Source organism: Narcine bancroftii, chromosome 6 (genome assembly GCF_036971445.1).
Source record: "Narcine bancroftii isolate sNarBan1 chromosome 6, sNarBan1.hap1, whole genome shotgun sequence".
NCBI lineage: Eukaryota > Metazoa > Chordata > Chondrichthyes > Torpediniformes > Narcinidae > Narcine > Narcine bancroftii.
The window spans coordinates 19,106,914-19,133,308 of NC_091474.1; the positions used below are offsets into that span (position 1 = coordinate 19,106,914).

Sequence of the window (26,395 nt, forward strand, 5' to 3'; positions counted from 1 at the left end):
TATTTTTCTCCAGATGCCTTGCTATTTCTTCTTGAATGACAGCTTCAAGCATTTTCCCAACCATAGATGTTGAACTAACTGGCCAATACTTTCCTGCCTTTTGCCCACTTTTTTTTTGAATAGCGGCGTGACATTTGCCATCTTCCAATCCACCTGGACCAGTCCAGAGAAATTTGGTAAATTATCACCAAAGCCTCGAGTATAACTGCTGCCATTTCTTTCAGCATCCTGGGATGCATTCCATCAGGAACAGGGGAATTGTCTGTCTTTAGACCCTCAAGATTTCTCAGTACTATCTCTTTAGTGGTAAATGTTACATCCAGGTCCTCACCTCCCATCGCATTCTTTACATTTGTCTTTGGCACCGTACTCCACCATGATGACCAACACAAAATAGTCATTCAAAGCCTCAGTCATTTCCTCATTACCTGATGATCAATTCCCTTATCCTCCATGGGATCAACCTTCACTTTAGTCACCCGTTTGCACTTTATATAATTATAAAAACATTGACTGTCCATTTTTATATTGTGTGTAATCTTTTTTCATAGTCTACCTTCCCTCTCTTGATTGCTTCGTGGTTCTTCGTAGCTTTTAAAAATTTTCCCAATCTTCTAGTTTCTCACTGCTCTTGGCAACTTTGTATGCACCAGCTTTTAGTTTGATGCCTTCCATTATTTCCTTTCTCTTTTACCTATCAAACTTGCATATTTTAAAGTCTTAATTCATGCTTCAAGAAATTATTAAATTAAAGACCTGATCAAACTTGCATATTTTAAAGTCTTAATTCATGCTTCGAGAAATTATTAAATTAAAGACCTGATCTTTAACATTTTTGTATTTATCCCTTTGGTTTACAATGTTTTACTAGCACTATACTGGAATGTTTAGCATAAAAAAATTAAACATTAGTGCATATATAAGGTGCAAGCCTAAATGATGGATATTTGAAATAACATACAATTTATAAAATTGTATGAGATCAATCTCATGAGTTGTCAATAAACAGTGAAGAATCTTGTTGAAATTTCTGTATCCCAATTGAATATCTTTCATTCTCCAGTGTTTCAAATTTTTCCCCTCTGCTTTGAAATGTAAAACAGTCTGTATTGAAAAGCAATCTTAAGTAAATTGAAATTATTTTTAGTTTGATAATTCTGGTAAGCATTTTTGCTGGCCATTTGTCTCAGATGAAACTTGAGCCTCCTATTTCCAGCAGCCATTCTCAATGTCCACCCCCCACCTCCCCCCCCCCCCACACACACACACACACACACACACACACACACACACACACACACATCTTGCAGGGGCCCAGCATATTTAAAAGGTGAGGTGGTGGGGGGGGGGGGGGGTGGGCATTGAAATCGTGACTTTTTTTGTTATTATGTAATTGTAATCAATAGGAGAGAAGTATAGAAGAACCATCTAAACGACTGCTTCACAGGGAAGGGGGCCCATAAAACTTGAGCAGAATGCTAAGGGGGCCATAGTCAAAAAAGGTTGAGAATGGCTGCTCTAGATTGTGTTCTTTGGTATGCTTCTAATTTTATTTGTAGAAATGCTGATTACCCAAATTTTTCATAATTTTAAAGCATCTAATTAAATCTCCTTCAATTCCTGCAAAATTGCAGTCTTTCACTCTCTCATCATATTTCTTGCAATAAAAGCAGGTGAGCTATAATTTTTATTAAGATAGAATGAATGGAGAATAAGATGGGTTTAGAAATCCTCAAAATTACACTTCATGGATTCTTTAATATTTGTGATAGATCTGTACATGAATTTGAAAATGACAAGGTCCTGCTTGAACAGTGTGGGCATATATTGCATTGAGTACTGGAAACATAATTGAGCTTTTTTCAGGACATTAAAATGGAAGGGCTGAAATTGTCAGTGATTAATTTTTGTCAACCGCCAGAGTTATTCGTTGATCCATAAAATCTTTTTTGTGGCAAATGTTAACTTGTGCATTACATTGTTAAAGAATGAGCCACAGCCCAGGAAGTAGATGCTGCAACTAGCTAAATCACTGTGTCAATTAACTTTTGGTTGCTGTTTTTATTTTTCAGTTTCATGAGCTCTTTCAATATTATACCTAAATTTCCTGTTGACTGAAAATTATTGAGTTTTTTTTTCATGAATTAGACACAATCTTATTGCCTTGAGGATTAATACTTAAATTGCAATTGGCATGTTGAATGAATCATGCCCTCAACCTCGCAAAAGAGAAAAAAATATAATCCATGTCATCAGGGTCAAAGTGTATGCAGTATGGAACTATTCTCTTGATTGGCTGTTTTAGTTTCTGAAAAACTGTAAACTTTTGACCTTCATTGGATGGAGCTATGTAGAATGCAGAGTAGTTGGCAAGAACTAAAAATGCTGTTTTCCTGTACTGAATAGTGTGGAGTATGGGAACCAATAATGGAAACAACTGTTTCGTATTTACTGACATTTATCAAGATAAAGGGAGAAGATTGAAAATGTAGGTTTTGTTAAATTTCTGAAGCTTTAACAAAATTCGTACAAAGCTGAAAGAGGCCACATGGATCTCAACATGTGCCTCTGGCAAAAGCGTTTTATCCTCCAATGCGTTGTTTCTCATCAGTGCGGTACTCTTAATGTAATTAGTTAAAATGATCAAAGCTTCCATATAACGACGAATGGACTATATTTGGAAATCTTTCAAAATCCCAATCGTCTCGGCTGTTGTCTCCTTCTTAACTATCGTCGCAAAAGTTCTAAAAGAGCAGTTGTACCAAATGAAATACTGTATTTCATGGAATTTGCCTCAGATTGGATAAAAACCTTTTTTTCCCCCACTTGCTTTAGTTTTAATGCCTGTGTTATCTTTGGATCCAAAACCCCCACCAAGCTTCATTGTACAGTAATCTGAGAAATGTGATGAGATTGCTGATTTATGAAACCTGTTTGATTCCTCCCAATTGCTGTTCATTTTCTCATCTAAACCACCCTCTCCTATTTCCCAACAAAACCTCAATGTTCCACAAAGTACCAATTCCAAGAACTGAGAAATTGTCAGATTGTTACTCCAAATTTATTGCTGAGCAGCAAACCACTGAAATACTAATTTTGTGACTATTTGAGTAGACCCAAATGTTCTGCCTTCACATGTCACTTTACACTTTAATCTTGTCCGATTTAGTTTTGCTATGAGTACAGGACTCGAGACCACTAAATTATTGGTTTAATTCTCCAGCTACATAGTTGAGACAAACAGATAAGGCGTGGATTGGGGTATTGTTCAAATGTCTCAGTTATTTGTATCATAACAAGATGACTGAGAAAATTCATATCAGGTGGTTTAGTGTTTAAGTTTTAGGATTGGTATTGTAATTCATAAATCAGCCTAAAGCTCTTATAGTTTCTTGTCTCATCCCCCAGAAAAGGGTAACACTTCTGTCACTTAGAAAAATATTTCCACATGTTCTGCGTTCAAATTTATATTCATACCATTTAGAAATTTATATTCATACCATTTAGAAATTTATATTCATACCATTTAGAAATTTATATTCATACCATTTTCAAATTTATATTCATACCATTTAGAAATTTATATTCATACCATTTAGAAATTTATATTCATACCATTTAGAAATTTATATTCATACCATTTAGAAATTTATATTCATACCATTTAGAAATTTATATTCATACCATTTTCAAATTTATATTCATACCATTTAGAAATTTATATTCATACCATTTAGAAATTATTCATACCATTTTCAAATTTATATTCATACCATTTTCAAATTTATATTCATACCATTTAGAAATTTATATTCATACCATTTAGAAATTTATATTCATACCATTTAGAAATTTATATTCATACCATTTAGAAATTATTCATACCATTTTCAAATTTATATTCATACCATTTAGAAAAATTTATATTCATACCATTTAGAAATTTATATTCATACCATTTTCAAATTTATATTCATACCATTTAGAAATTTATATTCATACCATTTAGAAATTATTCATACCATTTTCAAATTTATATTCATACCATTTAGAAATTTATATTCATACCATTTAGAAATTTATATTCATACCATTTTCAAATTTATATTCATACCATTTAGAAATTTATATTCATACCATTTAGAAATTTGTTTTGGATGTAAACTTGCATTGACATCTCCATTTTAAGGGGGCTGGAGAGGTGAGGGAAAAGAGAAGTGATATGCAGTTGAGGGAAAACTTAAGATAATTTTAAATGATTTTCCTACCCTTACTATAAACTCAGACAGTAGCGCGAACAAAACACTTTTAATAGTGATGCAACGTTGATATGTTCAAGTAAATTATTCCCTGTTTATTTGAAAATTTTGGCATAAGCTATCTATGGAGTTTGGATTTCCTCCCTAGGTAATGATTATTTAAACTTGGATTTTTGATAGTGTTTTCACATCTTTCCAATATCAATAGGAAAGGGAGCACATTAGCATTCATGGGACTGTTTTACAAATTGGACCTTACTTTACAAAGGCATTAGACCAAAGATTTATCAAATAATTTTGTGTCAACATGTGCAATACTCTAATAAGCGATGATGATTCCACTTTCACTGGAGGTAAGTCATTACCTGGCACCTTTGCAAGGCACATGTTATTTGCTGTCATCCCTTAACCTAAAGACTGCCTCTGTCTTGCTGCTTTGTTTACTGAGGAGTTGGGAAAGGGATCGAACATTAGCGAACATTCCCACTTCATACCATAGAATAAAGAGAAAAATGTTGACGAAGCAGTTAAGTAGCAGACAATGAATGCCCTGAGGAATTCCAGCAGATCCTGGCATTGGCATATTTTTTCTCATTGTTAAGAAGATATATCATAGAATTAAAGAATGGTTCAAACCTAGAAAGAAGTCAGTTGGCCCATTGTGTCCATTGTCTACCTGAAATGTCCTTTGTCTTTGGTTCAATATTTTAGGAACAACTTGTGTTACTTTCATTTAAGTGTAAATGCTGTTTTCTGCATTTTGAAACATTAAGCAGATGGATCTCTTCAAATTTGTGCCAATTGTTGCATTAAGAAATCATTTGTAGGAGTTTAGTATAAATGGAGACCCAATTAGTTAAAATTTACTGACTTGCATGAATGCAAATAGCAACTTTTAAGTTGTTAACTTAATAACTTCATTATCTTAAATAAAAGTATCTGGCTGAAGATCTTTGAGAATGTTTCATTGACATGTTTTTAAAATGCAACCAGAGAATGCAGTTGAAGAGTTCGTGTCCATAGGATACAATCATTCTGCAATGTTATAATACCAGCATAAAGATTTTGTTTATGTCTCAACGAATATCTTGGCTGCTGCACACAAGCTACCAGCTCTGTTTGACTGGACTTTATAGTGCTAGTTGCTTTGTAGGTCAACAGTCTAATTTTGTAAGTTCATTGTCTTCAGCCTTCATACCCTGGATGGATAATCAGTTTGTAAAATTATATTGGTGCCTGTTTGAGAGTGTAATAGAACCAGATCTATTTATTAAACTGCTATCAGAATAACTGCAATTTTCATCTGATGAAAAAAATAAGATAATGCAGACTTCAGACTGCAATGCGTATTAACTTTTAAAATCAGGGATAAACCATTGAACTATATATATATATATATAGATATCTATATATCTATATATAGATATCTATATATAGATACACCAACTGTGCTGTATTGGGCCTCTGTGAGAGCACTCCTCGAATACTGTAAATATATCTTTCTGAAGCAAATGAAAACAAATGCAATTTTGGATTGATATATAGATATATATCACAGAGGCCCAATACAGCACAGTTGGTGTAGTGGTTAGCTCATTGCCTTCTCAGCGCCAGAGATCGGGACCAGGGTTCGCATCCCATGCTCTCTGTTCTATGTTCTCACCGTGTCCACATTGGTTTTCCCCTGGGGCTCCGGTTTCCTCCCACCGTTTGAAACGTACCGGAGGTGTAGGTTAATTGGGTGGCACAGACTCGTGGGCCGAAATTGACTGTTGCCGTGCTGAATGTCTAAATTAAAAATTTAAAATAATTGTAGTAAATGTATTGCAGCTATTGTGTCCAGAGTCTCACAGTCACCAGTCCGATGAGGTGAATTCCACTTTTAATGGTTAATGGATAAATATTGCTTGTGAAAATCTGAAAACATTAAAAGGCACTTAAGGCCAAGTTTATAAAAGAGAGCCAATGTGTTTTTTATTGAAATCAAATAGTGCTTGACAACCCTGATCAAAATTTTCAGTGCAGTAATGCTTAAAGTTTCCCACAATTTTTGAGGTATTTGATTCAACAGGCTATTGTGCAAAAGGCTCATGTCATTGAAAATGTTCAGAAGATTAGGTAAAGGCAGCAAGTGGTTCTTTTGAGGACTGATTCCCAAGGGTCACCGCAAGGATCTTTTTGTGCTAGACATTCATGGTTTGGACATGGTCATGCAGGATAAAATCTCTAATTTTGTGTACTACATAAATCTCACAATTGTAGAAAATAAGGAGTTAGTTTTTATTTGTTTTGGGGATGTGGCCAGCGGTGACCATGCTAGTTTTTATATTCCATTTCTAAATTCCACAGAAGGTGGGAGTTTGATACGATCCTGCTTCATTGGTGTTTTTGAGGATGAACATGGGTGTAAAAGACACATACAGTAGACTGACAGATAGAATGGACAAGCGACAGGAGCAATTTAATACAAAGTTTAAAGCAGTGTATATAATATAGAGGCTAAATGCCATTATTCTGAATTTTTTTTCAGAAATAAGGACCCAGATGTGCATAGGCATGTATCCTTTAATGGCAGAGCATGTTGAAATTGCAATTACCAAAATAAATGGGATGCTGTGATTCAAAAGAGCACAAATGTTGTGTTGAAACTTGAGAAAGAACTGATTAAATTACAACTATACTGCATGCAATTTCAATCATCTTAACCGTAAGAAGGATATAAGGTTTCTGGAAAGGTGCAGAAAAGATTCACTGGAATCAGTGTTTTCTTATGGGAATTAGATAGCCATTTGAGAGAGCTTTGAGAAAACCAGACCAAAGTGGCTCTGTTTGGAACCATCTTCCACCTGTTGGGTCAAGTGGATCTACTTCTGTTCTCTAACAATGCCATGGCACTAGGTAAGCATACATGGTGTTTAAATGATGATGGCTTAAAAGGATTATGAGGGTTAATTTGAAGTTTTGTCCAAAATAATGTCAACACTCTTCCATTATGGCACAGAGACATTGAACAGGACTTGAATTCCTTAAGGGAAGAGTTACCCCAAAGTCTTCTATCCACAATATTAGAGGCCATTTTGGTGGTTAGAGATTTGGAAAATAAAAAGCCATGGCTTGGCATTCAGATATGTGTAAGGAATGCTTCAAAATGTAGTGCGGAATGTGCAAAAACATAATTCTGACTTTGAAGTCCTTTTGCCATTTTTCATCGTTGGTTCAAAGTACTGGAAATCCCCGGCTAACATTATGGTGGAGATGATCTAAACTAAATTCTGAGAAACGGCTCAAAGGGATTCTGATAAGTTTCAAATAGTGCACTGTACATTAAAATCCAAATAACCTATGAAATAACTTTATTGAGTTTTTTCACATCAATGGTGGTTTTGGACTTGAAAAAGAAAATATTTCCCGTGCTAAAGATGTTGGTATTAAATTGAATGTTGAAAACACTAATCTTTATGGTTATTATAAATTGTCATTTATGGTATTACTGTGCAGAGAAAGTTATCTTGTTGAAATATTTCAGGAGTAAAATCAAGAAGCACTATTTCGTAGCAAAAATTTGGAACACTGCTTGCTCAAAAGAGAGCATTTTGAGTCATTTGAGATTTTCGGAATGCACGGTAGATTGGTCAATGTTTGTTAAGTAAGAATAACAACCAATTCAGTGTAAATCTTTTGCCAGAAAAACTGCTTCGCCCAAGGACATTTACAGTATAGAAATACATGAAGTAAGGAAAGAAAAGTCAATTGAAGGGCATGGAGTAGCACAATGGAAAAATGTAGCCCCAGGAGACTGCAGAGGCTGGAATCTGGAACAAAAAAAAACAGACTGCCTGAGGAACTTAATGGGTCGAGCAGCAAGGATTGGGGAAGGGGAAGGGAAGTGTAGAAGCCAAAATATGTAATTAATGTAGTTACCTTGTTTAGTTGGTGTTCCCGGTTTCATTGGCTGGGGTGCAGCCATCTTTATTCTTGTGTGCAGGCACAAGTGCTGGCTGGAGCATGTGCAGTGCATTCATGTATTGGAGTGCTGGCTGGAGCATGTGCAGTGCATTCATGTATTGGAGTGCTGGCTGGAGCATGTGCAGTGCATTCATGTATTGGAGTGCTGGCTGGAGCATGTGCAGTGCATTCATGTATTGGAGTGCTGGCTGGAGCATGTGCAGTGCATTCATGTATTGGAGTGCTGGCTGGAGCATGTGCAGTGCATTTATGTATTGGAGAGCTGGCTGGAGCATGTGCAGTGCATTCATGTATTGGAGTGCTGGCTGGAGCATGTGCAGTGCATTCATGTATTGGAGTGCTGGCTGGAGCATGTGCAGTGCATTCATGTATTGGAGTGCTGGCTGGAACATGTGCAGTGCATTCATGTATTGGAGTGCTGGCTAGAGCATGCGCGGTGGTGCAGAGCGGGAATCGGGATCTAAAAAGAGTATTATAACCAACATGGCAGTGTAGGGGAGGGTGAGTGAAATGCTCATAATTTTTGTTGACTGTCTTCATGGATGTTACTTCGTATTCATGGAGCTTTAACACAGGTGTTAATTGGACGTTTATACAGATGTTATTTTAACGTTAAAGAAGATAGTTACGTTTATGTGTTAAATAAAAGATTTAAAAACATCTGGACTTGTATTGGAAATAATTGAAATGCATTATGAACAAGTGTCTCACCTAGCCTCCAGGTGACTATTTATTGGATCAAAGTCGCGACAGGAAGGAATTATCAATGTTTCATGTTGACAGTGGAAAAGGAAGATAACTGTTTAAAAAAAAAAGAGTAAGAAAGATGAAGCAGAGGCTGATAAATAATAGGTGGACAGAGAAAGGATGAGGGATGATGAGCAGAAAGAACAGGTTGGGGTGGTAGAAGAGTTGGGAGACAGAAGCAGGGGGAAGAAGGAAAGTGGGCAGATGGATCCATTAAGGCAAGGGTGGGTGAAAATTGATATAGAGGCTAAAGAGTGTTGTGGGGATACAAAATGTACTGGAATCTAATATGGAAGTTGATATAAATGGAGCAATTTGTGGAAAAGATGAAGGGCAGATGGAAGCAAATAGGGGAGGCAATCTAATGGGTGAAGGGTGTGGGTAGTAAGTGGGTTGGACAGGGGGGGGTAAAAGTGGGTAATGTGGACTGCGGGATGATGTATGGTAAAGAAAGCAAAAACAGGAGGACCAGAGGTGAAAAGAGAGAGAGAGAGAGAGAAGGGGTGGGAGGGTGGGGGGAAGGGTACGGGAGCACAGGAGCTAAGAGTTGCTTGAAATTGGAAAACTCATTGTTTGTACCTTTGTGTTCCAGACAACCCAGGCAAAATAGGAGGTGTTGTTTGAGTCTGCATTGAGTCTTATTCTGACAACAGAGAAGGCTGAAGATGGTCAGATCACTGTGGGAATGGGAAAGGGAGTTGAATGGCATGCAACTGGATGTTCAGGATGACCATTGCTGTCAGAGTGTGGGTCCTCTGCAAATTAGATGCCAAGTCTGTGCTTGGTCTTACCAATGTAGCGGAGGCCACACCAGAAGCACTGAATGCAGTGGATGGGGGTTGAAGTAGCTGCACAAAAAATGTTAAATAGATATTGGATGCAGGAATTTTGACAGGAGTTTCTAAAATATAGAGCTGTACTGGCTGATGGTATCAGAATAACTATTGAGTAAAAAGGAATAGGAAGAATGTGAGAAGTGGTCATGATTCTGGAGGAATCAATAACTTGGAGTGGAATAAGACAATAGACACATTTGAAAGCATTGGCAAGGAGTTTTAAGTTGATTTGTGAACTTTATTGTTTTAATGAGACATCACATCGATAGTATTCTCGTCTTGTATACAATTATTGGAGTGCGTGGGGATGACAACGGCTCTGTATACGCTGACCTTTGTGAGGTTTATCAGTTGGTTGTTTTTCCAGACTCTTTTGTATAGTCTTCCAAAGGCGCTATTTGCCTTGGTGAGTCTGTTGTCTCTCTCATTGTTGATCCTTGCATCTGATGAAATGGTACAGCCGAGATAGGTAAACTGGTTGACCGTTTTGAGTTTTGTGTGCCCGATGGAGATGTGGGGGGGCTGGTAGTCATGGTGGGGAGCTGGCTGATGGAGGACCTCAGTTTTCTTCAGGCTGACTTCCAGGCCAAACACTTTGGCAGTTTCCGCAAAGCAGGACGTCAAGCGCTGAAGAGCTGGCTCTGAATGGGCAACTAAAGCGGCATCGTCTGCAAAGAGTAGTTTACGGACAAGTTTCTCTTGTGTCTTGGTGTGAGCTTGCAGGCGCCTCAGATTTGAGAGACTGCCATCCGTGCGGTACCGGATGTAAACAGCTTCTTCATTGTTGGGGTCTTTCATGGCTTGGTTCAGCATCATGCTGAAGAAGATTGAAAAGAGGGTTGGTGCGAGAACACAGCCTTGCTTCACGCCATTGTTAATGGAGAAGGGTTCAGAGAGCTCATTGCTGAATCTGACCCGACCTTGTTGGTTTTCGTGCAGTTGGATAATCATGTTGAGGAACTTTGGGGGACATCCGATGCGCTCTAGTATTTGCCAAAGCCCTTTCCTGCTCACGGTGTCGAAGGCTTTGGTGAGGTCAACAAAGGTTTGCAGAAACTTTCACTTTTATTTCATTGCCTCCAAACTTGGCTGCCCCCCCCCCCCCACCCAAATACTATGGTGATAAGTCAAGGAAATTGTTGAATGTATTTTACTGTTAAAGCTGAAAATAATAAAATGCACTCTGTTTTCTGCATGGACGTTACAATTGATATTCAGTCTTACCATTTTGGAAGAAAAATGCAGTAGTAGTCTTGGATATTTCATAATTTAGCTTATGGGTTTGATTTTAAAAAATGAAAAATTCTCACAGGATTCATAACATAATTCCACTTGAAATACTAGGATTGACAAATACAGTAGCATGCTTCTGTGACACTTGTGTCTTATTTGTTATTCAAGATTCAGTTTATTGTCCTAGCAATAAAACAGTGTTGTATTACATAAAATTCCTTTATGCCTGCTGCAAGGCAGACAGATTCACCACCAGCATCAATTGCCTAGGCGCCTCACAGTTCTTAGAGTCAGACTTGCAGTCAGTCTAAGAGAGAGCAGCCAAAGAGAGTCACCGAATGACTAGATTTGTCTCCAGCGCTTCCGCTGTCTCCTCAGCCACACAGACTCCAGACCAAACTATTGGCAACCCAAGCTTCAGATCCGAACCTCCGACATGGTCAGGAAGCCTTCAGCACCTCCTTGCGTCCGGGTTCTGATACCTGGCACCCCTCCAGTCAGCTTGAGTCTGCAGACTGCAGCCCAGCACGAGCCTCCCGACAGCAGTCTCCAGCAACCCACGGCTTCCCTGGGTTTCTTGCCTTAAGTCACTAGCAGCCTGCTGCATCCATTGATCTTCAGCTGCAATGGTCCAGCGCCATGGTCGTCATCCCGTGGGTCGCCTTCTTCGCTTCTCCCTCTCAGGCGGGTGGTGATCTTCCTGACCTCTGGTGCCCTTCTCCAGTCCTTCACTTCCCCAGGGTCTGCAGCCTCTTGTGGTTGTTGCTGATTAACAGGCGCCACCATCTTGGGTGCAGACCCGCGGTCACGAGATTTCAAATAAAAACCCCTGTTGGCTCTCTCAATGGGGGTGTTCAAACCCCGTTTAGAGCCGACAGGGGTTGACTGGGCAGCTGGACCCTGTGGGAGTGGTGCATCTCTGCTTCCCGCGGGTCCACCTCAGCAGCAGTGCTGACACTAGAGCGGCTCCATTAGCGCCGCCATCTTCAAGACTTCCTACTCAAAATACACAAGTTATACAACGAATTTTCAATTAGTTTTAAGCTGTGGAAGAGCTGGATGGTACGTTGTCTCCCTGGTGTCAGAGTCAGATATCTCCGATTGAGTTCACAGCATTCTTGGCAGGGACGGAGAGCAGCCAGATGTCTTGGTCCATATATGACTGGGACCAATGATGTGGATACGAAGGGTGATGAGGCCCTAAAAGGAGAGTTCAGGGAGTTGGGTGCTCGGATGAAGGACAGGACCTCCAGGTTTGTGACGCAGGATCGCTATCCGTGCCACTTGCTGGTGACGTTAGAAATAGGAGAATAATGCACCTTAACACGTGGCTAAAGACGGTGCAGGAGGGAGGGCTTCAGGTTTCTGGCTCCCGGATTTGTCATTTGTGTCAAGGCATAATAATTAAAATCTTCGAAATCCACAAGCAACTTTTTTTTTAAAGCTACCAGTTTTTCTCCCGATCCTTGTGTTCACTCTATTGCTCATGTGATGCCATGGTTTGGATACATTAGGGAGATCATTTGTTCCATCGCATTCTTCAGACTTGATTCATTCAGACATGTATCACACCTGCATTTGATTTCACATTTCTACAAAAATGTGAGGAAACTATTCAGATTTTTTCTTCATCTTTTCTAAAAATCGTTTTAATACTTTCACCTTTTTTCTTAGCTGAATTGCTTTTGAAATAAATTATATTCATAATGGTGAAATGATTACAAGTCAGTTCTTGAAAGAGTATCAATGTTTGTGAAGTGACCCAAAACAAGACTTAAGGGAAGTATTCAAATTGTTCGATGAAAATGAGAGGAAGCAAAATCCACAAGATTTTGTGACTAACACGTAGAGATAAAATAATTAGAGATTATGGGAAGTATTGATTTAGATGTATGCAAATTTAGTTTTCTTGTAATAAAAAGCTATGCTGAGAAGATTGATTGATATCTGAGCCAAACTGGCACATCAGCCTACCAGTTAGCAGACAACTGTCTCTGTGTACTTTGTCAATTGGAGGCCTGTTGACAAGTTTTAAAATATTGGGGTAATGGTGCCATAGACAGGCAAGGAAGTTTCTTTCAGATGGTATCTCTCTTCACAGATTTCACAGAAATACTTGAGAGCTTTAATGGCATTGACTCCTTCAAACTCTTGCCCTATGAAAGCAGAAGTGTGACATAGCCATCTAATTTGAATTAGTAAATGAGTTTATCGCTATATACACAAGCACAATGTATAGATGCAATTAAAATATTTCTTGCGCAGCTTCCCAGCTATGCAAAACTAACAATTTAAAGTATAATTACCACGTAAGATGGGATGAAGAGAAAAAAGATTACTGTAAAAGGAAAATCAAATAAATGATAAATATTTACTGTTAGCCGGTAATTCAAACAGTGTTGTGTTAGTGGTGTAGACAGAATTTTGGTGATCTTGTGGTAGTGTTGAGGATTGGTTGATTCAGAAAAGTTTGAGAGCCTAATAGTGACTGGGGGAAAATACTTGCAAGGTTCAGGAATATAATGGTGGTATTGTTCATTTTACTGAGCACCAGTAATTGCTTCCTCTTCAAAATGCCCACTATTTAATATGGGCAGTCTGTGATAGAAATGAAGCAAAATTAGATGGCTGGCTGTAAACATGGCAAGATATTTTAATGTTTATGTGGTCATGTGTAAATGTTTGAAAGTCTAAGAAAGGAATTGTGACCAAAATAGGATGAAACACAACTTGGATGAGTCCTACTTAGATTTCAACATGACTCATTCAGTCATGATGTCGCCTTTTGTGGGTTCTGATACTCAAAGGGGAAAATAGTGTGCAATGCTTCCATGGGTATGATTTTTTCATTTGAGATATTAACCAAGGTCTGTGTTCTCATGTTTTAAAGTGAAAGATCCAATAACGTCTTTGAAAGAGAGTTGGGGAATTAATCCTGGTGCACTAATCAACATTAATGTTCTCTGAATTACTGAAATTGATTTATTGATGGTTAGTATATCTCTGCTGCTTGGAGGTCTTTGCTGACTCCAAATTGTTACATTACTTCCCACGGTACCACAGTGATGACGTTTGGAAACATATTCATTATTCATATTTAATATGAGGAAACCCTGAAAGGTGCTAAATAAATGCAAGTCACATTTGGTGCTTTGCAAAGAGCCAAATAGTTTTATGGAGATAAATTAAAGCAGAAGGTATGCAGTACCCCATTTTAAGCTACCTTGGGCTGTTGATGACTGTATCAAGTAGGTAGGTTATTCAATAAATTAAAAATAAATCAGTCATATGTTACTCCTGGCATGTGTATATGGTGGTAAGGAAGGAGATACAAGTCTGAGAAATGGCATGTAATGAATATAGAATTGATTGATTGATGATTCTTTCTGTCTTGCTATTTAAATAACTGGATCTTTGTTGGATGCCAAAAGTATGCAGTATTTGGCCCAAGTAGCAGTTGCATATGTTAAGCAGAGTTGGACATATGCCTGGAAAGATGCATTAATCTTTGGAAAGAGTCTGGTGCATTGAAACAGGCAATCTCTGCATTTTCTTGATTCAAATTGCCCACTTTACACAGAGATAGGATCATAGAAATGTGTTGTTTAATTACTGTTTACAAAATAAACTTCTTCTTCATTAGATGTGTCCTGAATTATTTGCCATTATCTACTTGCCATGTCTGTCTCCCTCATAAATATGCATCCATTTCTCTCAAAACAGCAACTTTCAGCTCATGGTCATAAAGGTTGATACTTTTTTCTTCTGCTTTTTTCCAACTATGCCCTGTAATATTAGACATTGAGCCTATACAACAGAAGCTTTGCTTGAAGTTCCTGAGATTTTAAAAAATGAATTGATTGTCAGCATTTTATGAAATTAGCATTTAAAATTTCCGTGAACCACCTTTGTATCTGCCTCTGGAAACCTGCCCACTTGTACCCGTATAAATGAACAGAAAAGTATATCTCAGCAATTTGTTCATAGGGGAAAGGACAGCAACAGTGCAGAGTTGAAAAATGTGCAATATGATCCATTTCGGGAAGTGAAGTTGGGGTAGAACTTGTGCAGTAAATGGGAGGCCATAGGTTGTAACATTACAAAGCACTAGTTGATATGCACTTGGAGTATTGTGTGGAGGCTTGGTTGCCACAGCATCGGAAATATTTGATTCTGCTGAAGAGAATGCAGCCAGTCAAATTGAAAGATTTATGTTGAGAAATTTTATAGGCTGGACTTGTTTTTTTTAAGTATAGGAGATAGAGGGGTGACCTGAAAGAGGTAGAGAATATAAAATTACAAGAGGCATAAATAGGGTCAGTCTTTTTCCCAAAATAGGGATAAAAAAAATTAAGGACATGACTTTAAGGCAGGGGTCCCCAAACTTTTTAGACCATTAGCCCCTTCATGGAATCTTTAATCTCTCATGGACCCCCAAGGCGTGGAATCCCTCGGCAGGGGCAGGGGCAGGGGCAGGGGCAGGGGCAGGGGCAGGGGCAGGGGCAGGGGCAGGGGCAGGGGCAGGGACAGGGGCAGGGACAGGGGTGGGGGTGGTGACAGCGCTGGATAGTATAGAGATGTCTTGCTTCAATCACATAGAGCCCTGACCACATCTGGAATATTGTTTATAGACCTGGTTTCTTTCTCTGAGGCAGGATGGACTTGGGAAAGAGGAAGTGCAGTGAAGGCCAACTGATTGGGAGAATAAACGCTAACTAGGAATTAATGAGAAAAGATTTAGGCAGAGTAGTATTTCCTTCATTTTTGAAGATGTAAAGGTGATCACATTGAAATAGAAAAAAATTCTGTATGGCTTGATCTTTATGCTTTATGTGGGATGAAGTGTTCAACCTAGAGTCACAGCCATTTGCGATAGATGAGAAATTTCTTCATCCAGAGAGTGGTGATTTGTGTTCCAAGAGGGAATACAGGCTCAGTTGCTGCATATTTTCAGGAAAGATCAAGACATTTTAATTATTAAGGTATTTAAGCAATATGGGGGTTATGTGGGAATGTGGCACTGAGGTGAAAGAATCTCTTTTCATGGCAAAATAGGCACAAGGGCTGAATGGCCTAGTCCTACAATTTTTTAATGCTCTTTCGACTTCAGCTTTCTTGTACACAGCTACAAGATGAATGATCATTCTATTTTAAGGTGATGTTGCTGGAAGGAGGAATGTTAGCATGCTCGAAGACGGTTGGATTCTTTGTTTAGTGGGTTCCTATACTGAACCATAATTGCAGCTCAGCAAGCTCTGAGCTTCCAATAAATTTTGTATATTTGCTGTGAAATTCCTTATATAACTGATTGTAAGGTTATCTTCAAATGTTTAGAGTATTTCAACAATTTGATTCTCAGTATAAATGTTTAAAATTTGCTTTAAAACTGATACATTATATACTGGCTTGCTTTCTGTGAGAATTCTTCATTTGCTGATCAGCTATCTTGACAACATCACATTTGCATGTTTTTTTTTAAACTTATGTCTAACACCAAACAATGCCTGAAACATAATTCTATGCAACACAAGACATTTTGCTTTTTGTGAATAGCTTCTAAAATGGTGTTGAGGGTTATTGCCTCGGTAAAATCCAGGCCCAAGCTACTTCAAGGATCTTCTGCAGTGCTGCATTAGAGTATCAGACCAGAATATGTGTCCAAGCTCTGGTGACCTTTGAAATAGCAAGTTTCTTATCAGAAGAGAGGCATTCTGACATTTGAGCCAAAAGCTTTTGGATGGTGATTTGATTTATGTGGAAGCCATGAGAAATGGGCCTCAGTTGCAGTTGGAGATCGCTTCTTATGTGAATACTATTTGGATATGGAAACTAATGAGTTCAGGGAAGGAAATAGTTCCATCCTCGTGCATGTCAGCCTGACAAAAGGTGTTGGAAATTGTGAAACCTGTAAAGGTACATAAACCCCTGGGGCTTAAAATCTGTTATATCCTAGGATGTCATGGGAAGCAAAGGAGGAGATTGCCTGGACTTAAGGCAGTATTTTTTTAAATGCGTTAAGCATAGGTGAGGTACCAGAAAACTGGAAGATAGCTAATGTAATGCCTTTTGTTTAAGAAGAGCAGTGGGAATAAACCAGGAGAACTCAGGCAGATAGCTTTGCATCAGTGTTAAGAAAGTCAATGGAAGGAATGCAGAGGGAGAAGATTTGCTTACACTTAGAAAGGCAAGGACTGGTTAGGGACAGTCAGCATGGCTTGGAAATTGTGTCTCGTGAATTTGATTGACTTTTTTGATGAGCTGACCAAGAAAATTAAGGAAGGCAGGGTGGTAGACATGGTTTATGTGGGCTTTATAAAACCTTTGACAAGTTCCTGCATGGGAGGCTGGTCTGGAAGATGGGATCCAGGGTGAGCTGGTCATTTGGATACAGAAATAGCTTGATGGTAGGAGCTAGAGCAAGATAGTGGAGAGCTTTTTTTCCCAATTGAAGATCTGTGATCAGTGGTATGTCATTGAAGATCTGTGATCAGTGGTATGTCATTGAAGATCTGTGATCAGTGGTATGTCATTGAAGATCTGTGATCAGTGGTATGTCATTGAAGATCTGTGATCAGTGGTATGTCATTGAAGATCTGTGATCAGTGGTATGTCATTGAAGATCTGTGATCAGTGGTATGTCATTGAAGATCTGTGATCAGTGGTATGTCATTGAAGATCTGTGATCAATGGTATGTCATTGAAGATCTGTGATCAGTGGTATGTCATTGAAGATCTGTGATCAGTGGTATGTCATTGAAGATCTGTGATCAGTGGTATGTCATTGAAGATCTGTGATCAGTGTTATGTCATTGAAGATCTGTGATCAGTGGTATGTCATTGAAGATCTGTGATCAGTGGTATGTCATTGAAGATCTGTGATCAGAGGTATGTCATTGAAGATCTGTGATCAGTGGTATGTCATTGAAGATCTGTGATCAGTGGTATGTCATTGGGGTTGGTCCTGGGTGCTTTGTTGATTCTCATATATATGAATAATTTGGGTGAAAATGTAGTTGATTCATAAGTTTGCAGATGGCACCAAAATTAAGGTACAAGTTCATTTTCATATACACAATCTCTATGTACAGATGCAATGAAATTGATGGTATAGTGGACAGTGAAGTAAGTTATTTAAGGTAGCAATAGGATATTAACCAACTCAGAAATTAGGAAAAGAAAAGCAAATGAAATTTAATGTGAGAAGATGCAAGATGATGTATTTTGGCAAAGGGTACAGAAATGATTCACAAGGACATTTTCTGGACTAAAGAACTCTAATCCTCCCCTTCCCTTTATTCCGAGAGTTACCCATTCCCTTTATCACCTCTCTTTTTTTCTCTTCCACCTTTCTCACCTTTGACCTCTTACCTGTTAGCCTGAGCTTCTCCTCCTGCTCCTTCCTCCCCCCTTGCCTCCTTCCTCACCATTTTATTCCTGAGCATGGCTGCTTTTTTGCTTTTACCTTGAGGAAGGGCTCATGCCTGAGACATGGGTTACTCTTTACTTCCTAAAGTTTCTACTGAGTTTCAGTAGCACTTTTGTATATGGTGGCTCTTATCAGGAGAGATTGTACAGTTAGGTCTGCTTTCCCTGGAGTTGATGGAAAGCATACGTAAGGGAGAGAGCCATGCTTCCCATGGTAAGGGTGTTTAAAACTGGAGGGGATCTGAGGGGCCTATTTTTTCCACACAGAGAAGTTGGTGTCTCGAATGAACTGTTAGAGAAGATGGTGAATAATATGTAAGAGGCATCCGGGTCGATATTTGAATGAGCAGGGCATAGCGGGATATGAACAATCCAATGAAATGGGATTCATCGATAGGTATAATTGTTGGCACAGATGTGTGGTGCTGAAGGGTCTTCTTCTGTACTCCATAACTCCAACTCTATAATTGCATTTCTGATATGCTTCTATTGCAAGCCAGTTATGAAGAAAGTTCACTTTTGAGGAAATGGTGAAATAGGAAAACTTGAAATACTGGATTAGTAGCTTCATAAAGATGACTTTGAGCATACCAGTGTTGTTGAACCTCATCATTCAACCGAGCAAGTCAACAACTTTTAAAAATGAACTTCAGATGCAAAATAGTTTCACAGTGACAAAAATGTAGTGAATGATGTTTGTTTCCTGCCAGAAATCAGAATGAGCTTCTAATTTAAACCTTATTCCTGGTTGCCTGCTGCTCAGCTGTTCGTTAGTAAAAGATTTAAACTCCATAATTATGATTGATTTCGAATGAAACTTAAATGAATTGCTCCCACAGCCTATTCACAGTCTTGATATGCTGCCCAATATGAGACACCTAAGACTGCATTTTGCACTCTGTCTTAGCTGATGTTTTGAACAGATTAAGTGTTTTTCTTTTGGTTTTGTGTGTGACATTCTTTTTAGTGATATCTGGGATCTTGAGGATGTATCTTTGGATACGGCACTTCACTTTACAAATTAAAGGAGTGATGTACTCGCATTTTCACCCGATAATTTTTCTCCTTTGTGTTTTCCATTGAAATATTCTTAGTCCTTCCTTGCAGTGCATTAAATTCTGTTTAATACTTGATTGTGCAACCTTCATCTCCTCCCTGTTTTCTTCAGTGGATGTGTATTAGATGTGAAGAAAAGTTTTTCAAAATTCTGGCTCTTGGGTGATAATGCTGCTTACAGTATTTTCTTTCTTCTCCATAAGTCACCCATAAACTAATTCCTTTTGTATGTGATTGACTACTTCTGACAAAATGTTTGGTTTTAAAAAAAATATTTTTGCCTATTTTAAAGGATAAATTTTGTTATAAATTTATGCCTCCCTTTCATTAACCTCTACATTTGTAATTATTAATTTTGTTACATTGAAGTTCTTCTTTGGCTTGGCTTCGCGGACAAAGATTTATGGAGGGGGTAAAAGTCCACGTCAGCTGCAGGCTCGTTTGTGGCTGACAAGTCCGATGTGGGTCAGGCAGACATGGTTGCAGCGGCTGCAGGGGAAAATTGGTTGGTTGGGGTTGGGTGTTGGGTTTTTCCTCCTTTGCCTTTTGTCAGTGAGGTGGGGAGGTACAGTAAAACCCCTGATAACTGAAATTCAAGCAACTGGCCAAAAAAAGGGGGTGGGGGGGGGGGAGAAATAAATAAATAAACAATAAGATTGATAAGGTTAAATAAAAAAAAAATAAATGAATTTTTAGAATTGTAAAAGTAAGTGTTCTGAAGTAACAGGAAACGCTTACTTTGATAAAAAATAGTCCTCCAGCGGAGCATCTTGTTGGTGCTTTACTCATAGCAGCTGTTCTTTTTTTGAATCTAAATTTTTTTTTAGACCATACACGTAGTCAAATATAGTGCATCTCTGATTATCCGAAACGGTCTGGTCCGGGCTCATGTCAGAGAACTGGTCATTTTTAAAAAACAGCCTGGTAGTGACTAGAAATCACTCGTAAGTGTATAGCAACAAACAACAAGAGGAAGCTTTTTAGTCATTAAAATAATGTTTAAATCTCACCCAAAAAATACTGGTCACTGACACCTCCTCACTGATGTAATAAAAAGAACAATCTCTTTCTCTTGGATTCCACCAAGTTCAGCTCTCATTATTCTCAAAGTGGCTTTTGGTGCTTTTGCTTTTATCACAACCCTTGTTGATCTATCTAGAATCGGGTCCAGACAAAAATTAAAATCTCCTTCCACTACAATATTTTCATAGGCATCTGCCAAATTAAGAAATGTGTTGTGGATGAATTTTTCATCACCATCATTTGGGGCATATAGATTTATAAAGGTCCAGGATTCAGAATATATTTGAGAGTGCACTATTAAATACCTACCTGCTGGATCTATTACTACATCCTCTATTCTAAATGGAAGGTTTTTCCACATCAAGACCACCACTCCCCTTGCTTTTGAATTGAACAAGGAGGCAAATACATGGCCAAGCCAGACCCCTTTTTAGTTTTTGATGCTCTTTTACAACCAGATGAGTTTCTTGTAGGAATGCTAGATCAACTCCCATTTTTTTAAATGTGTGCTAACACTCTTCACCTACCCATTAACCTATAAACTTGACTGTATTATTCATCTCTACAAAAGCTCATTATACTCTCTTTATGCTCCCCATCCCCTCTCCCCACATATCTTGCTCATTCTTTTTCTTCCATGGTGAGACGTACACCCTCCAACAAACTGAGTAGGAAACGAAAAGAAAGACTATAGTTAAAATCAACTTAACTTAACGTATACTCTTAGCAGCTATTTGTATAAAGTTGTGTTTGAATAAAATGGCATCATCCAGAATGAAAAGCTGGTTGATGTCACTTGCTGTCGGCTGCCTAATTAATAAGAGTACCTGTATTAGTAAGAGGCTTATTCCCTGCTTCTTAAGAGTCTTTATTAATATATTATTAAAGTATATTAGTAAGCCTTTATCTGTAAACCTGGGGGAGGGATGTGTTAATTATCGATAATATTGTTTGGCTTTTGGGCGGCTCCATGTGGATGCAGCAACAGTTAAATGTTTTCATAGAATGTGAATGAAAATAAAGTAAAATTGTATAAGGCTTATATTCATGCAAGTCAAGTTTGTTCATTGTTAGTAAAGTTTTGTATTTTTGTCTTTTAAACTGTTTATTCTAAATGCAGGTCTATTAGTTAGGCTGTTGCATTTGCGCTATGTGAGTGCGGAGAAGAACGCCACACACACCAAAGCCTTGAAGTCGAGACTGGTTTATTGCACTGTCCGTCGCATTTAAATGGGTCCCAGGCACCGACGTCAGGCATCATATCATTGGCGCTCTGGCCTGGGATTGGTCAGCTTGCTTTCTTCCTGCCTTATAGAAGGTCTCTTGGGACGATGGCTGGTGTCACTCTCAGGTTCGTGTGGTTGCCACGTTCGTCGGTCATTTTGTGGCTGGTCCCACGTCTCCGTGCGCGGGCCACTACAAGGGATTATAAGAGTGAATCTCAAGCAACCAGAAGACTTGCTAATCAGGCATTTAACAATCCCTGTAGGTGCCGCATACCAGGGGTTTTACTGTGCTTCCACTATCCCTATTTGGCTGGCTAGTCTAGAAGAACATTCTTATTTCTTATAAGGAATGCTTGGGTGCAAGAACGTCCCTTTCTTACTTCCCTCAAACGTCTTGTTTGATTGCATTTTTAGTCTGTGTAAGCAACTATTTTAAATATTTCTTATTCTGCTATGTTTTACCATGTTGCAGCCCGCACCTCGGGCTGACACAGGAAATGGTTGTCGAGCGCAGCAACCGGCAAAGCTTCATGTGGGCTGAAATGCCCATTTTCATGGTCCGCCGGCAGAGCGGTGAAACTGTCCAATCACTGCTGGTGGATCGTAGGGGGCCCAATCGGGGCCCAGGCATCCGAGGTAATCAATCGGAAGCCAGCCCCCTCAAGCCACGCCCTGGTGGTGATGCGGCCGAGCTGACTATAAAAGGCAGAGTTGTTACTGAGTGAACTCCGTGTTGAATACACTCTATTGGTGTGAGTGTGTCTTTCTTCTCCTGCAGATTTGAGCTGCAGCCTTTGGCGATAAATGGCCATATCTCCTGCCTGCTGTTCCAGCAGATCTTCCTGAAGAGGCTGCCTGAGGACATCGTGGAGGAAGACTTTGATAACCACAGGAAGGTGGCTGCCCGAGCAGACCTGCTATGGGCGGTGAAGAGGGATGCCTGCGCTTTGCTCGAGCAGGTGACAGCACCGTATCAACAGCACCTGGCCAGGAAGACCACTGACCAGCTGTCCATCTGACCAACCACCCAAATGCCACGCCCCACCGGTTAGCAGTACTGTTTCTATCATCAATGGTGAAGTTTCGAGGCCCATCAATGCTGCTCCCTCTGCGTGTTCCAGGGAAATGCCCAGGCCGGTCATAGTTAATGGCTGCGACGACCGGCCAACTGCATAGCCTGCTACACATTCAAGACTACCTGTCGGGCTGACGTTTCTGGTGGACACTGGAGGACAATATAGCAAAATTTCCCCAACCAGCCTGGAGGCCTGCTGTGGTAAAGTGGGCAGGGAGCTCTGAGCGGCAAACAGCTCCAACATCTGAACATTTGGCACCCACACCATTCCCCTACACTTCGGGGACAGACAATTCACTTGGAAGTTTTCCGTGGCGGCAGTGCAACAACCAGTACTGGATGCTGATTTCCTGAAGGCCATCTCACTCCTGGTTGATATCAAGGGGCGCCGGCTGGTTCATGCCCGGACATTTTAGTCACTCTCGCTCAAGGGCACTGAATTCACCAATCCCCACCTGCACTCGATGAGTACTGCTAACATTGAATTTGCTCAGGTCCTAGCAGAATTCCCCTCCATCACCACTCCTCACTTTCATTCGGCAGAACCCAAAAATAGGGTGAGGCACCAAATCGTTACAGAGGGCCCTCCCTCCACGCCAGGGTGTGGCACCTCCCCTCCCGAGAAACTCAACCTAGCCAGGGACGAGTTCAAAAAGATGGAAGAACTCGGCAATGTGCGGCGCTCCAATAGTCCTTGGGCCTCCCCTCTCCACATGGTCCCCAAGGCAGCAGGTGGTTGAAGACCATGTGGAGACTACTGCCGCTTCAATGAGGCCACCATACAGGACAGACATCCCGTTCCCCATATACAAGACTTCACCACTAACCTGCAAGGGGTATAGATATTCTGAAAGGTGGACCTCATCAGAGGCTATCACCAGATCCCAGTACACTCCGAAGCCACCTCAAAAACTGGTATCATAACCCCCTTTGGATTGTTTGAATTTCTCTGCATGCCTTTTGGGTTAAAAATGTGGCGCAGACTTTCCAGAGGCTGATGAATGCAGTGGGCCAAGATCTGCATTTTGCCTTCATTTACTTAGATGACATTTTAATTGCCAGCCACACCCACACTAAGCACGCCGCCCACTTAAAACAATTATTCTCCAGGTTGAGCGATTTTGGCCTAACCATCAACCCAGCCAAGTGCTAGTTTGGTCAGGAGACTATCGACTTCATGGACCATCGTATTGATCAACATGGAGCCAGACTGTTACCACTAAGGTGGATGCTATTGGCTCTTTCCCCATGCCATCGACGGTGAAGAGACTGCAAGAGTTTCCAGGTGTGGTCAACTTTTAACGCCGCTTCATGCCTGCAGCGGCCTATATCGTGAGCCCCCTCTTTCACCTCATGGCAGGACACAGTAAAAACATACAATGGACCCAGGAGGCGACCGAGGCCTTCCAGGCCACTAAAAACGTCCTGGCTAACGCCACCCTCCTTGTGCACCCACGGACAGATATCCCACTGCCTTTACAACAGATGCCTCCAGTACAGTGGTCGGGGGTTTACTTGAGCAACTGGTGAATGGACATTGGTGACCGCTGGCCTTTTTCAGTAAACACCTCAGGCAACCAGAGCTCAGGACAGTGCCTTTGATAGAAATCTGTTAACCTTATACCTGACAATTCAGCACTTTCGTTACTTCCTGTAGGACAGGAAGTTCAAAATTCACACGGACCACAAACCCCTTACCTTCACCTTCAGTAAGGTGTCAGATCCGTGGTCAGCCAGGCAACAGTGGCACTTGTCCCACACTTCTGAATTTACAACTGACATTGAACATATAGCCGGAAAATCCAACATGGTGGCCGATGCCTATCCTGTCTGGCTATCTTGGCAGTGCATGACCTACCCCTGGCCTCGACTACACGGCTCTGGCTGATGCATAACAAGCAGACCCTGATATTCCAGTGTACCAGACAGCATTAGCCAGCTTAGAACTGGAGGACATCCAGATCGCCCCTGGCGATCAAACGCTGCTCTGCGACACCTTGATGGCTAAACCTCGTCCTGTCATTCTGGCTACATCGAATAGGTGGGTTTTCAACTTGGTCCACAACTTGGCTCACCTCGCCATCAAGACTACAGTCAAAATGGTGGCGAACAGGTATGTCTGTCATGGCCTCCGCAAAGAGGTCGCTCTGTGGGCCAGGACTTGTACTCAGTGCCAGTCATCCAAAATCCAGACTCGTATCAAAGCTTCACCACAGACATTCGAGCCAGCATGTCGCCGTTCAGCCACGTGCACATTGACATTGAGGGGCCCCTACCCATATCCAGAGGCACATGTTACCTTCTCACAATGGTTGGCTGGATGACTAGATGGCCAGAGGCGGATCCACTATCAGACACTTCCACAGAAGCATGCGCAAGGGCTTTATTCAACACTTTGGTAGTGCTTTTCGGGGTCCCTGAACACTTTACATCGGACACGGGTGCCCAGTTTACTTCCAGTTTGTGGATTGCCTTAGCCCACACCCTGGGGATACAACTCCACCACATCACAGCGTATCACCCGCAGGTCAACAGGTTGGTGGAGAGGTTCCACAGACACCTTAAGGGAGCCTTAATGGCATGGCTTACTGGGCCTAACTGGGTCCTATTAGGCATCCACACTGCACGCAAGGAGGACCTCTAGGCATCCTCTGTTGAATTAGTCTGCAGTGCTGGCGAATTTGTGACGGTCCATGAGGACTTAGGGGAGCCCCCGATAATCATATTGTCCCAACTTCATGTGTGCCTAGGCACTCTTGTGCCCGCTAAACCTAGACCCCATGGCCAACCCTGCACTTGCATCCCAAAGAACTTTACTGACTGTAAATAAGTGTTCGTTCGACGCAGGACTCACTGGTCACCTGTACAGCTGCCTTATGAGGGGCTATACTGTGTCATCAGATACAAAGGCTCCACCTGTGTTCAGATTGGTGAAACTGGCCGATCACTGCCGGTGGAAAGCAGGGGGCCCAATCGGGGCCAGGGCATCCGAGGTAATCAGCTGGCCTGCTCAAGCCACTCCCCAGTGGTGGCGCGGCCGAACTGACTATAAAGGCAGAGATGCCACTGAATAAACTCAGTGTCGAATACACTCTAATGGTGTGTGTGTCTTTCTTCTCCTGCGGATTCGAGCTACAGCCTTAAGGCTATAACCGAGAGCTATAACCTGGTTGTAACCATAGCAACCTCGCTACAACCTGACCATTTTTCTTTATTGTGGCTATGATCCATTTTTTTTGTCCAAAGAAACTGGATTTTTTAGGGAAATATTGGCACATTCAACAATTTATCGTCCTTTTCGGTGTTTGGAGTCAAGGAGTTGTATGACACAGATACCTTTTGGACCAAATTGTCCATGCTGAGCAAGTTGTCCATCAAAGCTAATCACATATGCCTGCATTTGGCCCATATCCTACTGAATCTTTCCTATCCATGCACCTGTTTAAATGTCTCTTAAATGTTTACATTAGAACATATTTGAGCACCACTGCTTTTTTCTTACATCACACGAAGAGCTAGCAGAACTCAGCAGATCAGTGAGTATCACTA

General features: G+C 40.5%; 1 protein-coding gene and 1 long non-coding RNA gene across 12 annotated transcripts in view; one reads left to right on the plus strand and one right to left on the minus strand.

The window, feature by feature from the left end:
* The window catches only part of LOC138735783 (uncharacterized), a 68,164-nt gene extending 59,888 nt beyond the window's left edge, over nt 1–8,276 (minus strand). The window contains exon 1 of the long non-coding RNA XR_011339940.1: nt 8,181–8,276. This is a non-coding gene — a long non-coding RNA (uncharacterized lncRNA). The remainder of the gene's footprint in view (nt 1–8,180) is intronic.
* Nucleotides 1–26,395, plus strand: part of LOC138735778 (nuclear receptor coactivator 3-like) — a 193,903-nt gene that overhangs the window by 63,648 nt on the left and 103,860 nt on the right. The window lies entirely within an intron of this gene.